Source organism: Oryzias latipes, chromosome 1, assembly GCF_053564925.1.
Source record: "Oryzias latipes strain Hd-rR chromosome 1, Olatipes_Hd-rR_3.1".
NCBI classification, from domain to species: domain Eukaryota; kingdom Metazoa; phylum Chordata; class Actinopteri; order Beloniformes; family Adrianichthyidae; genus Oryzias; species Oryzias latipes.
This window is the reverse complement of record NC_136237.1, coordinates 38,519,103-38,535,753: the sequence shown is the minus strand read 5'-3', so window position 1 is coordinate 38,535,753 and position 16,651 is coordinate 38,519,103. Positions and strand designations below refer to the sequence as shown.

At 45.2% G+C, this 16,651-nt stretch overlaps 1 long non-coding RNA gene across 1 annotated transcript in view; it reads right to left on the bottom strand.

Moving 5' to 3' along the window:
- LOC144994935 (uncharacterized) overlaps nt 1-16,449 on the bottom strand; it is a 39,649-nt gene extending 23,200 nt beyond the window's left edge. The window contains exon 1 of the long non-coding RNA XR_013658674.1: nt 16,308-16,449. This is a non-coding gene — a long non-coding RNA (uncharacterized LOC144994935). The remainder of the gene's footprint in view (nt 1-16,307) is intronic.
- Between the last annotated feature and the right edge of the window lie 202 nt (nt 16,450-16,651).

The following is a 16,651-nucleotide window of genomic DNA, read 5'->3' as shown; positions in this document are numbered from 1 at the left end:
TGGTCTGATGGGATTTTGATGCTCAACCATCCCCAGTGTTTACAAAGAAGATTAAAACCACAAGTCTGGAGGAGAAACAGACACTGAGATGTTGTGGTCTTAATACTGCCTCTCTGCAGACTCAACCTGTGAAGCATATGGGCTAAGGCAGAAACCAGCCTGGTGGCATATGAAGAACAAGAGTACGATGGCATAATTTGTATAAAGAGATCACATTTAGATATTAGGACTGGAGAACAAAATCCGTTTAACCGTTTTTGATCTTCGATGCAAGTGTGAGGGGAATGAGGGCACTCCAAGAGGTGAACAGTGAAATGCCCCCAAACATCACTTTTATTTCCAGTATTTGACAAACGTTGCTTTGTGTTGATCTCTGAACATGGGGTCAGTTGTGTTGACATGTATTCCTTGTGTTGTTTTGGAGGGGAATTTGAAAGCTATCTCTTCCTCATAGGTGAAATCCTCCTCGAGTCACTTCTATGACTAAATCTCTGTTGACATTCAGGGGAATAGTTGAGATGAATATACATAGAACTGTTTAAGATAAGATCTGTTTAAGCACACGAATGACTGTTGGGCTTTGTGTGTGCAGTCAAAGAAATGTGGCTTGTACCAAGACACAGGAAGAGGAGGAAGTTTCTGCTCCAATGGAAAATATTTAATTTATTTGATTAAATGCTTTTTATTATTTGAGATAGCAAAACTTTTTAAAACTTTTTAAACATTTTTTTGAGTTAAAGGAACAGGTATAAATTTAATTTAGTTTCCAACTTTGTTCAGAGCAGTGGTTTAGCCAGATCATTTATTAACCAATTGATTAAAGTCTGGTTTTGTTTTTGTTTTTGTTTTTTTGTCTTGGTTAATGTCTCAAGTCTGTATTTGCTTTTCAAACCTGGAAAGAAAAGTGAACAAATCAGAGCTGTTTTTTTACCGCCCTCAGTTTGCTGCTTAATGTTAATGGCACAGTTGAGAGCTTTAGGTGCTGACTGGTACTGAGGCTACTCGACGGAAAAAAGTTAAAGAATTATTGTTGTGAATTTGCTTTAATAGTTTTATTTGGATTGAAAATTTTTGGTAGCCTTGTTATTAATGCTGGTACTGTGCTTACTTTATGGTGTCTGATGGGTTGGAAGCAAAACATTTGAAAAATGTATCATATTTTTTTTGTTAAAATATTTACTAATTTGGTTTATGTAAAAAAATATAACCACTTCCTTTTTGCCAACTTCTGGTTTCGACTTTCCTTTTAAATTACGGGGTTTACCGCACACCTTGTAGTCACTAATAACCAAACGTTTTGGCTGGTTTGTTATAAGTCTAGTTTCATGTCTTGAACTTTTCTTCAGTTTGTTGAGCTTCATAGCATGCCTGAGACATGGAGGGATTTTTCTCTCCTTTCACTGTGAGGGTAAATTTGACTGAAGTCTTTTTGCTTTGCATTCATGTTTTTGAGGTGAAACCACCTATTCTCCAACAGACAAGTTAGAGGACTGTATCTCCAAACTAAAACTTTAAGATCCTTCCACCAGTTCAGCACGTATGAAAACTGTTTTTAAGTGCATGCTTTTCAAATACTGTTCAAATCAATTTGAAATGTTTTATAAAACACAGTCTTGTTTTACATCAACTTAAATCTTTGTCACATTTACCAGTAGTGGGGTTGACCAGTACAGGTGCTGCAGGTTTCTGGGTTGCCCAGGCCGGGGGGGTGGTAGAAAGGAGTGCAGGTAGTTCCCTTATGCCTCAAACAGCCACTTCAAGGGACGTCGTGAAAAAGGAGGTATGATTGTTGTGTGTGGTGAAGTATTTGTAAAGATAAAGTAAGCTACACGCACTTACGGTGTACATATGAAGCTGTTGAATGCTGCCCTTACGCTGCACTCTGAGTTTAAGTGAGGTGTGCATGCAAATGCTGCATGCACAGGATGTGCAGGTGATGTGCAAGTGACCAATAAAGTACGCTTTGATCACCAGCACCTCTTGCGCAGATATTGGAAAAAAGGAAGAAAAAAAACATCCACAGGACATGCCTGCCTCTGCTGTACTTCACCCTTACTTACTCCAGCGTGTTGCATAAGTGTTCACTACGCCCTCAGCATGTCCGTAGGAAGAAATGTGCATGAACATTTTTGCTCCACTGGCTCACTAAGCGGTCGAAGACCTTCCTATTTACCTGCGTGCCCCTTACAAGTTTGTCCATTTTTCAAGTCTAATGCCATTTGCTGACTTTGTCTGAGGCCTCTCCCTTGAGGACTGTTCTGCATCTAAACCTAACAGCTTTCATAAACACTGTGAAAAGTCCATTTCAAGATGAACAAACCATCTAATGCTCCTATTGAATAAATAAGCCTGTATTTATTGTGTCTGTGTAAATAGTACATTAAATATATCCACTGTCATTCCTGCAAAGGCAGTTTTGTTTTCTTCCATTTTTTTATAAATAAATACATGGCTTACACATTTAAAAAAGGAAAAGAATAAAACAAAGTGTGAAATTTTAATTGCAAGTGGAAAAAATTGTGTAGTGAAAAAATTGGACAGAAAAACAGCTAAAAACCAAAACAGGCATGCGGCAAATCAAATCGTCAGCTCCGTGTTTTGCTGTTTGTCGTCTATAGCTCTGACGGCCGGCATGGCTGAAGTTCTAATTCAGCTGCTAGGACCCTCCCCTTCATGGCGTCGGCCACAGTACTCTCTGGGTGATTTTCCTGTCAGGTCCTGACACAGCAAACATGAATGCTTCATGTTGCAGATCTGCCTCTCTGTGAAATGATGTTCGGGTTACTTTCCTCCCAGCGAAAGCCTTCAGCTGTCCCCAGCCGCAGCAGATCTGTACACTGTTTCTACTTCACCTCCTACACCTGGAGCAGAGCCAGGGCAAACCTGGAACGAAGCACTTCTACCACGAGAAAGGAACCAAAAGCTAGACCCTCAGTTTCAATGGAAAAAGATTGAAATAAGTGGAGTATTGATCCACCAACAACGTCACCCCACAATATTTTTATATCTCGTCCAGATAAAGAAGAACAGAGATTATTCTAGAAACAGGTTCATGTGTTCTACATTTCCTTTAAAAAACTGGGGAACAGCTTTGTACTCTCACTAATAAAACAGGCCAATTTTTATCGCTTCTGAAACAGGTAAGAAAATTTCTTTCTACAAGTTATCATTTTCTCAGACTGCCTCTTTGAAATCACAGTGGCGTATTTACCACCAGCACGATGGTGTTTTGGTGAGGGCCGCTGCTCAAACTCCACAGACAGCGTCATAGAGAACTTGTCCTGAGGCCACGATACTTCTGCGGTTTTCAGGCACATTTGAACACATGCAAATGCAAGTTTAGGCTTTGACATATCCTGCAAGCGTGATGCAAGTGTGCGATAAAGAGAAACGTTCAGTTCCCTCGTGCTTACGGAGATGCCTTCAGAATCCGAAAAGCATGAATCTCACAGGCAGATGTGTTTTCTATGTTTTTTAAACTGCTGGACATAAAATGATTTTTTTCTGAATTTATTCAGACCTCTTTGGTAAACAGTGCATTTGTGTGAAACACTGTTCATCCCCTGACAAAAGAGATTCGCAGAATGCAGCTGACTGTGTGATAGGTGATGCATTCAAAGAAAAATGTAACATTTTGTATCCTCTTACTACCAGTAAGTGAAGCTACAGTTCACTCACGCTTCTGCGCCTTTTCCCTCACCTGCGGCTATGACTGGAATTAGTCTGCTTCTGCAGTGTGGCTGGGTTCATTCTCCATGACTGCACGAGAGGTTTGGAAATTCAAAGAGACTCAGGATACACCTGCTGCTCCTCCACATGTGATGTGGACCTCGCTCTCAACGTTGGCATTAATAAGGTGACTTTCTTCACAGGTTTACCAGGAAAGCAGCTGGAAAAAAGCCTTTCGCTTCACCCAGGAGTCCATGGAGGAATTACAGATCCCAGTTGTTCTGGAAGTGGCTCAGAGTGTCTGAGGTGTGAAAAAAATCAGTTTTGTACTTTTCAAGAGCTTACTAACAATTATCTGTTTCATACAGACTGTGATTTGTTTTTAAAGTCCTGTGACAGCTTACATCCCAGAAAGATTATAAAGCATCATTCAAATGAGGAAAAACACCTCTGAATGGTCCACTTGTTAACATTTCAATCAGATTTTTTTTTTCACATAGGAACTCTTATCTGAAGTGACCTTAAGAGTTCATAACTAAAAACCGAGTTGAAGTCATACAACACATTCTAACCTAAACTCCGGATATTTGTGCCACAACATCGCAAGGTTGTAGACTGCTCGGCAAGTCTGTAGGGCAGAAATGATCATGAGCATTCTTTTCTACAGTGAAACTGCAAGTGAAAAACAGGGAACAAATAGACAACATAAGCAAAGGGAAATTAGGTGAGATACAGGGGCGTTGTAGTATGGATTTGTTAGTGCTGTTCACAGAAAAGCTTGCACTCCTCGTGGTGCACTCTAACTGTTAGATCTTAAGAATTTAGACAGTAAAAGCGCAGTTTCTCCGGACATCCTTTGGGCGTCCTACAGGTACTTAAGTGTCACCTGGTGTGTACAGCATTCCCGCGCAATCAACAAGGTGTCAGTCCTTGCACCTTATTAAAGACTAGTGAGACGTAAAAGCACTGTGCAACAGCATCACTTGCATGTCATACGAGCGTGCAACTTAGCCTTACCGATACTTTACGACACACTTACCACACGCACTTAAATCAAAAATTGTATTTCTGTGAAGTCCCTTAAAGTGGTCATACGAGCCTCAAGGGACCTGTAAGACACATCTGCTCTTCCCTTAAGATGCGGTCGCTCTTCTCTACGACCCTCCGTGGGCCCAGACAGCCCAGAAATCTGCAGCGTTAACCACAGAACGACTGCATGTGACTAAGGGAAAAAGAAGTTACAGCAGAGATTAGCCTTGAGCACTTTTTTATTGTTGGGACAGAAGCAGTTTTGGGTGTAGAGTTGGAGAGCTCAGTCTACCATCATGGATCATGGAGCTAAAGACTTTAGCCGAATCTGAATTCTTCCCCTACCCCTGTGGCTTCACCCTACCCTTTGATTTAGCCGTCTGACGTCCATGATGCGTCTGATGGTCCATGCCGGCTGACCGTCGATGATACGAGGTGGTGGCGGTTGGGAAGGAGAAGGCTGGAGAGGTCTCGTAACGTGTGGTTTGAGCTGAGAGACGTGAAAGACTGGATGAACACGCATAGTACGAGGAAGGCGCAGTCGGACCGCCACAGGGTTGATGACCCTCTCCACCTCGAAAGGCCCGATGTACTTGGGAGACAGCTTCCTCGACTCCGTCCGCAGCTTGATGTTAGCTGTAGATAGGAGAACCAACTGACCTGGTGTGTAGGTAGGTGCAGGTAACCTATGCCGGTCGGCCAGTCTCTTGTTAGCTGCGGACGAGCGAAGGAGAGCAGCGCGTGCCTCCCTCCAGATGCGCCTGCAGCGGCGGTAGAGGTGTTGAACCGACGGGCCCGTCGCCTCCTTCTCCTGCTCCGGAAACAATGGAGGTTGGTAGCCCAGGGAACTCTCAAAGGGGGACATACCTGAAGCAGATGATGTCATAGAGTTGTGGGCATACTCAACCCACGGCAGCAGGGTGCTCCAAGAGGTCTGGTTACGGGAACAGACGCATCGGAGAGCCACCTCAAGGTCCTGATTGGTCCTCTCGGCCTGCCCGTTGGACTGTGGATGGAACCCCGAAGAGAGACTGACCGTGGGGCCAAAGGCTGCACAGAAAGTCTTCCATAATTGTGAAATGAACTGAGGGCCGCGGTCAGAGACGATATCCACCGGAATGCCGTGCAGCCGTAACACGTGTTCAATGACGAGTTTGGCGGTCTCAACGGCCGAAGGCAGCTTCCTCAGGGGCACGAAGTGGGCTGCCTTGGAAAACCGGTCCACGATCGTCATGATTGCAGTCTTCCCAGAAGAGGATGGCAGACCGGTAACAAAGTCCAGGGCGATGTGGGACCACGGGCGGCTCGGGACAGGTAAGGGGTGTAACAGACCTGCTGGTGGTCGATTGCTGACCTTGTTCTGGGCGCAGATCGTGCAGGCCGAAACAAACTCTCGGGCGTCCTTCGCCAAGCTGGGCCACCAGAAACAGCGACGCAGGAAGGAGACAGTTCTGTGTACACCGGGGTGGCAAGTGAGGCGAGTAGCGTGAGCCCATTGAAGGGCCTGACTCCTTACGGCCCTGGGTACATAGAGTCTGTTAGGTGGCCCACCACCAGGGTCAGGTTCCCGGGTCTGGGCAGCTTTGATATCCCTCTCCAGCTGCCAAGAGAGGGAACCCAGAACACAGGAGGCAGGTATCACAGTCTTAGGTTGCTGCCTCTCAACCACCGGTTCCTGTTGCCGAGAAAGAGCGTCCGGTTTGACGTTCTTGGAGCCAGGGCGGTAAGACACCACAAAATCAAAACGAGCAAAAAACAGTGACCACCGTGCCTGTCTAGAGTTAAGCCGTTTTGCGGTCCGGATATAAGACAAGTTCTTATGATCAGTCCAGACTACAAAAGGCTGACCCGCCCCCTCCAACCAGTGCCTCCACTCCTCCAACGCCAACTTGATGGCCAGAAGCTCCTTGTCACCCACGTCATAGTTCGTCTCCGCCGGATTAAGCCGGCGGGAGAAGAAGGCGCAAGGATGGAGCTTGCTGTCCGCACCCTTACGCTGGGACAACACAGCTCCAACCCCAGTGTCCGAAGCGTCAACCTCCACAACAAACTGGGCGGAGGGATCAGGTTGGACAAGGACCGGCGCCGTGGTGAAAAGGCATTTAAGGTCCCGAAAAGCGCCCTCAGCGGCCTCCGTCCAAAGAAAAGGAGAGGAGGTGGAGGTCAGACCCGTAAGGGGGGCTGCGACTGAGCTGTAATTCCGGATGAAACGGCGTAGATAGTTGGCAAACCCCAAAAACCGTTGGAGCTGTTTGCGAGTGGCCGGGATGGGCCAATCCACCACCGCACTGATCTTAGCCGGATCAGGTCGCACCTCCCCACCTGTGATTACAAAACCCAGAAACGATACACTAGAGGAGTGGAAATCACATTTCTCGGCCTTCACAAACAGTTTATTCTCCAGGAGCCGTTGGAGAACCAGACGAACATGCCGCCTATGTTCGCTGGGGGTCCTGGAGAAGATGAGAATATCATCCAGGTACACAAACACGAAATGATGGATGTAATCTCGTAACACATCATTAATCATGCCCTGGAAAACAGCTGGAGCGTTGGACAAACCAAACGGCATCACCAGATACTCATAGTGTCAAAGATGTGTGTTGAAAGCGGTCTTCCACTCGTCACCCTCCCTCATACGCACCAAGTGGTACGCATTCCTTAAGTCCAATTTAGTGAAGACCCGGGCCTCCTGCAAAGACTCAAATGCAGTGTTCATGAGAGGAAGAGGATAACGGTTCTTAATAGTGATGGCGTTTAGCCCACGAAAATCAATGCATGGCCGTAAAGAACCGTCCTTCTTCCCTACAAAGAAAAACCCCGCTCCCACAGGGGACGAAGAGGGTCTGATAAGGCCCGCCCGAAGAGAGTCAGTCACATACTGCTCCATGGCCTCCCTCTCAGGCTTAGACAGACTGTAAAGATGAGTCCTGGGGAGTGTAGCACCGGGCTGCAACTCTATGGAGCAGTCATAAGGCCTGTGAGGAGGTAATGAGAGAGCCCGGGATTTCGAAAACACCTCTCCCAGATCGTGGTATTCAGAGGGAACCTTGGAGAGGTCGGGTGAGGACGGCTGTCCTACTGGGTCAGCGGAATCAGCCCCTGGATGCCGAGCTGAGCGTAAACAGACCTTGTGACAGTGATTACTCCAACTGTTTATACAGTTGTTAGGCCAGTCAATGACTGGATTATGGGCCAGGAGCCAAGGAAACCCCAGAACCACCGGATTATGTGGTGAGTCAAACAGAAAAAAACGAGTATGCTCGTGATGGTTCCCAGACAGTATGAGGTTGACTGGCTCAGTAATCTGGTCAATAGTGGCGACAGCCTCTCCATTAAGGGAGATAACCTGCCAAGAACGGGGGAGTAACTCGGTCTTTAGTCCGACCCGTTTGGCTAGCTCGGCATCCATGAGGTTCTGTTCAGCCCCTGAGTCCAATAAAGCCTGAACAGGAAACCCCCCACCCCTAGACATGACATGACCCTCCAGAAAACAGGAGGTGGATTTTGAACAGGTGGGCGCATGCCCTCCGTTCGTCAGTGTGCCCACTCTTGATGACGAACGGAGACATTTGGGCAGTGCTTACAGAAATGTCCCCGCTGACCACAGTAAAGACACTCACCCGCCGCTAACCGTCGTCTGCGCTCAGAGGGGGATAAACGACCACGACCCAGCTGCATGGGTTCCTCCAACGGAACTACAGGAGAGTCTGTGGAAGCAACCGAAGAAGGATGAGAAGAGGGCGGGTCGTAGTCGTCAGTACGTCCCCGGGAAAAGGAAACGTTCGACCGGCGCCCCCTTCGGTGATCCTGCAGTCGATTGTCGATCCTGATGACTAGAGCGATGAGAGGCTCCAGAGACGGCGGCAACTCCAATGGAGCTAGGTGATCTTTCAGCACCTCGGACAGCCCCTCCAGGAAAGCGTCTACGAGCGCGGCGGGATTCCATCCGCTCTCTGCAGCGAGAGTCCGGAATTCGATAGCGTAGTCTGCCACCCGACGATTTCCCTGCGTCAACCGCATCAGCGCCCGGGCTGCCTCTCGACCGGGTTTCGTGTGCTGAAAAACTTGGGTGAAGGCGTCGAGAAAAACAGAAAGAGAGGCGCAGGTTGCTCCCCCACGTTGCCACTCCGCGGTGGCCCACGCTCCGGCTCTGCCGGTGAGGTGAGAAATAATAAACGCCACCTTGGCACGATCCGTGGGGAAACTGGCAGCCTGCAGCTCGAAATGGAGTTCACACTGTATGACAAACGCCCGGCAGTCCCCAGAGTCACCAGAAAACCTCTCCGGTCGGGCCAGCTGAACCGCTGGGGCGGGAGACGTCTGGACCGGAACCATCGGTGCGGATGCGGCAGAGGAGGGATGGAGCGGATGAGGTGTCAGCGGCTGCTGAACCTGTCTTGCCAGGGTGTCGATGCGATCGCAGATCGCAGTCAGCTGTTTCTCCTGGCGATCGGCCATCTCCAGCATACCTCGGCGGAGGCAGTTCAGCTGTTCCTCCTGGTGGCGGATGACCCACTCCTGGCTGCTGGCGTTTGCTCGAGAAGCTTCTGCGTCTGCTGCGTCCATGATGACCGGATCGTAATGTCAGGGAACGAAGATGTGGACACAAGATGCAGGACGACAGAAGTTGAGAAACACAAGGATTTTAATCCTGAGGAAAGCTCTGAGACTCGTAAACTAGTAACAGTCATAAGAGAACGATCCGGTGATAAGTGAGGAGGAACACAAGGTATATATACACACAACAGTGATTGACAACAGGTGAGTAAAACAGGTGCTGGCGATGAAGACGTCAAGTCCACAGAAGCACAACAGAACACCGAACCGGAACCAAACAAAATAAAAGCCCCAACCCGGAAGTGAAGGTGAACCTAACCGCCCTGGACCCCGGTACCCGACAGTTACAGAGCAACACAACTATAGATAGCAACAAAAATGTAATGCCCAATACACCAAAAACCAACAATGAACCTAATCTAGCAGCTAAGAGAAAGAAAGACACAACAAACTAAGGCTACATTTTCAGGAAAGAAACTGAGGCACATTTTTACATCTATCTTCTAAAAGCACTTACTCCCTTTTGGGGTGCCAGGGTGAGTGAATCCTATCCCAGCCACTGTTCGGCAAAGACAGGGTACAACATGGGCAGCTGGACAGTTATCACAAAGCCACACCAAGTCATTCTAGAGTCTTTTCACACCCAGTTCATTTCGCCAATTGACATATGATGCCTACTTTTGGACCGTGAGAGGAAGCTGGAGAAAACCGGTGCATAGAAGGAACATGCAAACTTTTAGCCAGGACCTTTTCGCTGTGAGGCATGTGTGCTTACCACAACGCTATTGTGTACTGGTCTGTCAAATTGGTTTGCACTGGGGACTCTTGTGTTAGCACACCAGTCCAGCTAGATCAGCACTAGTGTGCTACTTCTGGTTTGGTTGCATCATTAATTCAGCTCGACCACTAAAACTAAAGAAATTAAGAGTAAATATTATTATAGTTTTTTTTTTCCTGTTTTGTTCCCATAGTCTGCTCTTTGATTTGAGATCATCAACCCCTAAAACGACCACAGGAGGCAGGTCACAAAAAAGGACCAAACATCCATGACTTTCACGTGAAAAGTAAGGTTTTTTCTGCTAAAATGTACGTTTCCAGAGTTGTTTTAAAAACAATTTCGTGTTATATATTTGTTTTCTATTAGGTAATAAATCAAAAATCAGCTATTTTGATTTATTAGAGCTCAGATTAGAGCACTATCGGGGTGCATGTTTTTATGTGGCACGTGGATAGTTCTCTTATTTCATTCTGTCATTCCAAAAATTGGCCGTGTTCGGAATGATGCTGAGGTGAGCCACAATGATGTCACAGCAATCAGAAATGGATTTAGTTAGGAGTCCTGTTATTTCAAGGACGGGAACATTTACAGTACCAACCAGGTTTAGTCTGATAAATTTCCTTCTTAATACTTTACTATATTTGAGATTAAGAAGATGAAAAAAAGTACTTTCAATTGACAAATAAATATGGAGTTCATACAGGTGTAGGTAGGGGAACAGTTCTCGTAGTCCCACACCAGCATGTTCTGAAGTTAGTGTACATTCTTTTGGGAGATCTTGTAATGCACACACATGTAGCTCTAAAAGATTATTTACAGCAGATAGAAAGGCTTGCCTTGCTCTCAGACTATTAGTTAATGCCACATTTGCAAATCCTCAGGACCAAAAGGAGAACTGGGTGGGGCAAACCAAGAGATGTGAAAAGATGGAGAGAAAAAAAAGAGGAAAACAGGAAGATGAAGACATAACATGAGAAACTGGAAAAACATAAAAAACAAAAAGATTGTGTTTAGCAACACTAAAAACACAGGAGATTCTTTATTCTTGTGAAATGCTGTGGATGTATTTGTAGTTCACAAGTGATGGAACTAATGCCTGGATGGGGATTAGGATCTTTTCATCATAAAGCCCCATCTGGTGCTCTATCAAGACCACGTCTGTCCAGACCCCTCGCGCTTTAAAGTGCCGGCTTGGGTTACACATCAATCCCGTGCTTCTGCAGCTGTGCCTGGGAAAATAAAACGGTCCAATTGCGCTCGTATTTGCAGACCACATGCTAACCTGCAAAGAAAGTTCCAACAGAAACATGGTCAAATATATAAAAAAAATGGTTTCTCTGCTTGAAGACCCGCCCATTTTAACTTTAAAACAGACAACCGAAATTAAAACCAGTTGGCAGCAGTTAGATTTGAGGAACAGAGCATGGCTGAAGCCTTTCTTGCCTGGAAAAAACCACTGGTCTGCTGTCTGGCAGATGTTTTAGCCCAGTTGATGGATGCTCTCTCTGTTGCATTCCCTTAAAGAGCCACTCCAATGGTGTTTTTGGCATCTTCTTGTGGCATTTTTCTTAGGATGGAGGACATGTAAACAAAAATCCATGTAAAAAAAAAAAGCTCCAAATTGCATTTCTGAGTATGACTTTGTTCAAAATGTGATGAATCGCAAACAGGCAAAAAGAAATGCTGTTTGAAAAAGCCGGTAACGATGGCGCAGCTGCTGCATTCGGCAGGCCACAACGTCGCTGCTGCGCTCCATTCTAGTTCATCCAGTTGCAGAAAAATAGATCCCTGTACTGTAAGTCTTCATTTTTCTCGTTCGAGAAAACTGAACTGGCTCAAAACTGTACGGCTCGGGGTGTGAGGGGCCGTAAGCTAGCAGAAGAGAGGGACAAAGGGATCATGGGAAATGAAGGCAGAATCACTCCGCCCCAACAGTCCCGCTCCCAATTTAGAGGCGAATTTTCAACAGTTTTTTTCTTCTTTTATAAAAGACCACTGGAAATAGATCAAAAGATGATCAGATTGGAACTTTAAGCAGATCGTTCCTCTATTATTTACTCAGTTATGCATAAATCCTGTATAGTCCAAGGATCTAATTTTTTACCTTTTTAAGGCCTAAACATTAAGCTCTAATGTGTGTTTTGGGAATCTGGGAGCTGCAGTCATTAAATATTCAGAAAGTTACAACATTTTAAAAGCCTTTAGAAAGTTCAACAGTAGCTTAGAGCAGCAAAAAGTAAGAAAATCATTAAAAACTCAGCCGCAGCTTCGTTCCACACAACAACGATATTTCACTTCTCCTCCAAACCCCTCCATTTTTTTCCCTTTTACCATTTCTTTAGAGGGCGTAAGACCAAAGTGATAGTTCATTTTTCTCCTGCAGCTGTACAATTACCTTTCAGGAGAGACATATGCCTCATGGCCACAAGTGATATTAGAAGTAACAGATTCCCGTGAAGGACGGGATTCACTTTCTACCTCTGTTAGACCTTTAATTCTGCCGTCTAAATTGGCTGGGTGGACACTTCTTCATCTTCAGACCGTGCCAATCATACACTTAGACTCATGCCTGGAAGAAAAGACCCATCACCATTATCTCATGATCTGCATGTGCCTGCTCTCTCCTGAGCTAATCTGATATGAACAAAGAGGGTAATATTACAGCTTGGTGGAGATAAACGCAACTCAATTTCTCTGGAATTAAAACAGGAGCTTGATTCTTTTTGAAAACAGAGGCGGTAATAAGAAATCTAATTTGATTTATTCGGCATTGAAGATCCTTTGACCAGTCCAGCTAAAAAAGCATCTTTTCAGGGCTTTAAAAATAATAAACAATGGAGAAAAAGGGGGGAAAAAGATGGGGAAGGGGGGGGGGGGCATTGGTGTGACTTCAGTGAAATACGTGCTGCTAACAAATTGGAGGGCCTCAGCTGTTTCCCAGCACTTCCGCCTGCAGGTACGTTTGTCTGCCCGTTCGTCTGGTGTTTCATTGTGATGCTTCTCTCAATGCCGGAGTCTTAAATCTGGACAGCCCGAATGATAACGCTGCTGGCGAGGGTAGCTGACAGAGGAGGAGCAAATAAAAGTGACTTAAATCAACCCCCCTCCATCCACCCCCCAACATGTCAGCCAGTCTGGACAGCCTGAGACAGATCAAACCTGTTTGTAATGCCGCTCTCCCTTTTCATGTCTGTGTGTTTACAACCTGACCACGCCGGCACTGCAGCTCCATCTGTGCTCGACGTCTGTCTCCATTAAATGAAATTTGGGAAGGTAGGGAGGGAAAGCGTTCTTTGTCCGGAGCTGACAGCTCCTCGCCGAGGGTTGTCATTTTTTCCTGCGGAGCGCAGACAAATGATGGGCAATTAATTTGAGAAAACCACATCCTCATCTTCACAGAGTTCTAATGGACACGTTAAGGCTGGGAATCGACTGAGCATGAAGTGTTTGCTGTCTGACTGTCATCACATTTTTTTAGCTCAGTCTGGGGAGGGGGGGGGGGGGGGTGCAGGCTAACCGGCAGGAATGACATTTTCGTCGTGGAAGGGGTGCCCATCTGCAGATCACAGCACCTGGATCTGGGGGGCTGGTGGGCTGGGGGAGGACGACCTTTGGGGTGCTACCCTGGAACCTCTCCAATAGAAACTGCACGACTGTAAATGGGCAACATCTGGATGGTTCAATCAGCCACAAAATGACATTTACTGACACGCGCGTCTCCAGGTATTGATTTGAGCTCATGAAACATCAGAGTGAACCTTCTACTTCCATCTCAGGATGTTTCAAATAGTGTCTTATCTAAAAAAATAGTAGCATTTGATTACAAGGGACAACAATGAACTGCAAGGAGCTTGTTTTGGGTTTCCCAGAGGCCTTTGTGACATTTTTGGCATTTTTTAGATGGTTTGTCCCAGAGCCAATTGTGGCATTTATTTTAGTCTTTACAAAACATTTAAAAAAAAAAAAAATACGTTTCTTAAACATTGTTCTGCACTTGCTATAAACATTCCTTAAAATCTGTCATATGAAGCCCCACTCAAAATTTTGCAAAATATCCGCAACTCCAAAATGGATTCAGAAGATGGATGGATGACGAAACATCTTGCTAAGCAGCAGTATGACATCAATATCTGCAACGTCCTAAACGTATTTGATGTGTGAATAAACAAATAGTAGAATAAAAGGTACTCTTTTACCCTTTTCATTTTGTAGAACATAGTTTCTGCAGAGTGGCAGGAGTTCATTGGAAATTTGCCTCCAAGTTGTGGCACGGAGTAACCCTGCCCCTTCTTGCCGTCACCCATAACGGAAAGCTCTCCGTTTGACTCTCTCCTGCTAGCTTACAGCCCCTAACAACCTAACAGGTGCAATAAAAATGGCGAACAATATTGGAACTATCCAGCCATACAGTGTTGAGCCAGATGACAGCTCAGGTGAGGAAAACAAAGACCTACATTGGATCTATTCCTCTACAAGTGGAGTGGAGCAGAGATCTTGTGGCCCACCCAGCGTATTTTCTACGTCACGAGTTGAATAAAGATATAATCAGAAACACAATTTTAAGCTTAATTTTGTTATGTCCTCTATTATTAGAATAATGTCACAAGAACATGTTAAAAACTCCAAAACCCACATTTTTTATTGAATATTTATTATTATTATTATTATTATTATTAATAGTATTGTTTGTTATTTAATTTTAAATTTTTTGTTTCTTACAAAATCAACTCATGGTTTTAAAAAGTATGTTTCTGCTGGGTGATGTTATGTTCAAGGCATGAATGTTACAATTTTGAAGAAGAATGCCTTTAAATTAGTAATTTTTTAATGTAGCCTCAAGGTTTCCATCAGAAACTGTTTTCATTATTTCTATCTAAGGTAAAATTTGACAGATTTCCTTGTGCTTTAGGCACCACCGATACTAATTCAAGCCACATAATAGTCCAATAACCAGATTGTCGCCTGAGTGCAGTCTAACATTTTGAAGATCAGACATAAAGAGCCTCCAACAGCCAAATGGTTTCAGTATCTCACATTCAACACAAGGGGAAACAAGTTTTCCTTCAAGACAGATTTTCTGTGATTAAAAAAGAGGCGAAAGGTCAGTCTGTCTTTGGTAAACGAATTTAAATTCCCACTTTGAACATGATCTCCCCTAATAGCAGATCCACACACACCACAAACAGCTTTACAGTAATCTCAGAAATACCTTCAAGCCATCGTTTCTGACTTTATTTTGAATTTCTATTTGGGTAGAAAACCATGAAATCATCACCGTGACCACAGTGCTTCATCAATGAGGCCCATTTCCCCAATTTTGACTTCACGATTGAATTAAAAACTCTATGGTTATAGATAAAAAAAAATCTTAGGTTTCACAAAACAACAGAACTCTGAAGCTGACCAGCTGCGCTAAATGTCTGACTGTGGAGTCGCCAATCCGACATGTATTAAGCTCAAGTGCAAATTTTAAAGCAACAATTGTGGCGATTTCCAACTAGGAGTTAAGAAAGGTAGGTTAGGCATGCTGACAACCTTCATTTAAATCTAAAGTTTGAAGAGTTAAACACAACCACAACTGGGGGTCAGCCTGTCAATGGGTACCCCACAGGGAATCCACGGGACTGAAGTTAAGGGAGGGAGTAGGCTGAGGGTTAGTGCTCAGTAACACCATAAGAGTGAGCGACGAATAAAACCTCTATATGACGGACACATCTGAGCATAAAAAGTAAAAACATGGGTTACTGGTGAGTTTCATTACAATGATAATCTTAAAACAGATGAATACGATTTAGCCCCCTATCGCATGGGTCTACAAACAATCCCAGCATCTCCTTTTGGTCAAGCAGCAACAAAACGAATGGAAAAATCCTCCCCGCAGTTTTGACATAAAAGGCCTGAATCAAACTGACACCAGGCGACTCATTTGCTCAGTTTCTCCACATTAGCCTCCTTCAGTTTCCTGCAGTGAAATAAAAACTTAAAAGCCATCAAATTGCATTCAGGTCAAAGACCGTGTCAGTTCTGCACCTTTTTTTTTTCAATAAAACTCACTGCTTTTTGCAGCAGCAGCGGATTCGTGAAAACCACCTGCAGGAGTAATTTACCGTTTAGCTACCGAAAACAAACCGAGAGCAAACATCAAGTGACAACATTCTTCTAATCATCATCATTCGTTTGGGAATATTTAACAATCGTGAGCAATAAATAACGCGTCAATACTTTGTACCAATGGGAAATCCAGCTGTATTACAAGATGGAGACCCCCTACCTGGCAGCTCCTTTTCTCCGACCCCCGCTGTTTGTGCATTGTCGAACCACGGCGGCCCGTTGACAACCTCCCCCGGATTGCCAATTTCCCGCTGGTGCTACAGGATTTCGCCTATCCTCTCACAGCATTGTGCAAGTGGAATAGGTGCGTCCTCCCCTGTTCACGCTGCAGTCGAAGCTCCACGATCTGATTGGACGGCGCTGAGTGAGACTTCATCAGCAGAACATCCCTGTCGTCATGACAACTTGCCAGTATCCCAACATGGGGTGTGTTTGCGGAGGGGTGGGGTTAGCGGGTCATGTTTCCCCGTCTTCTCCTTGACTGGCAAAAGACCACGACTCATT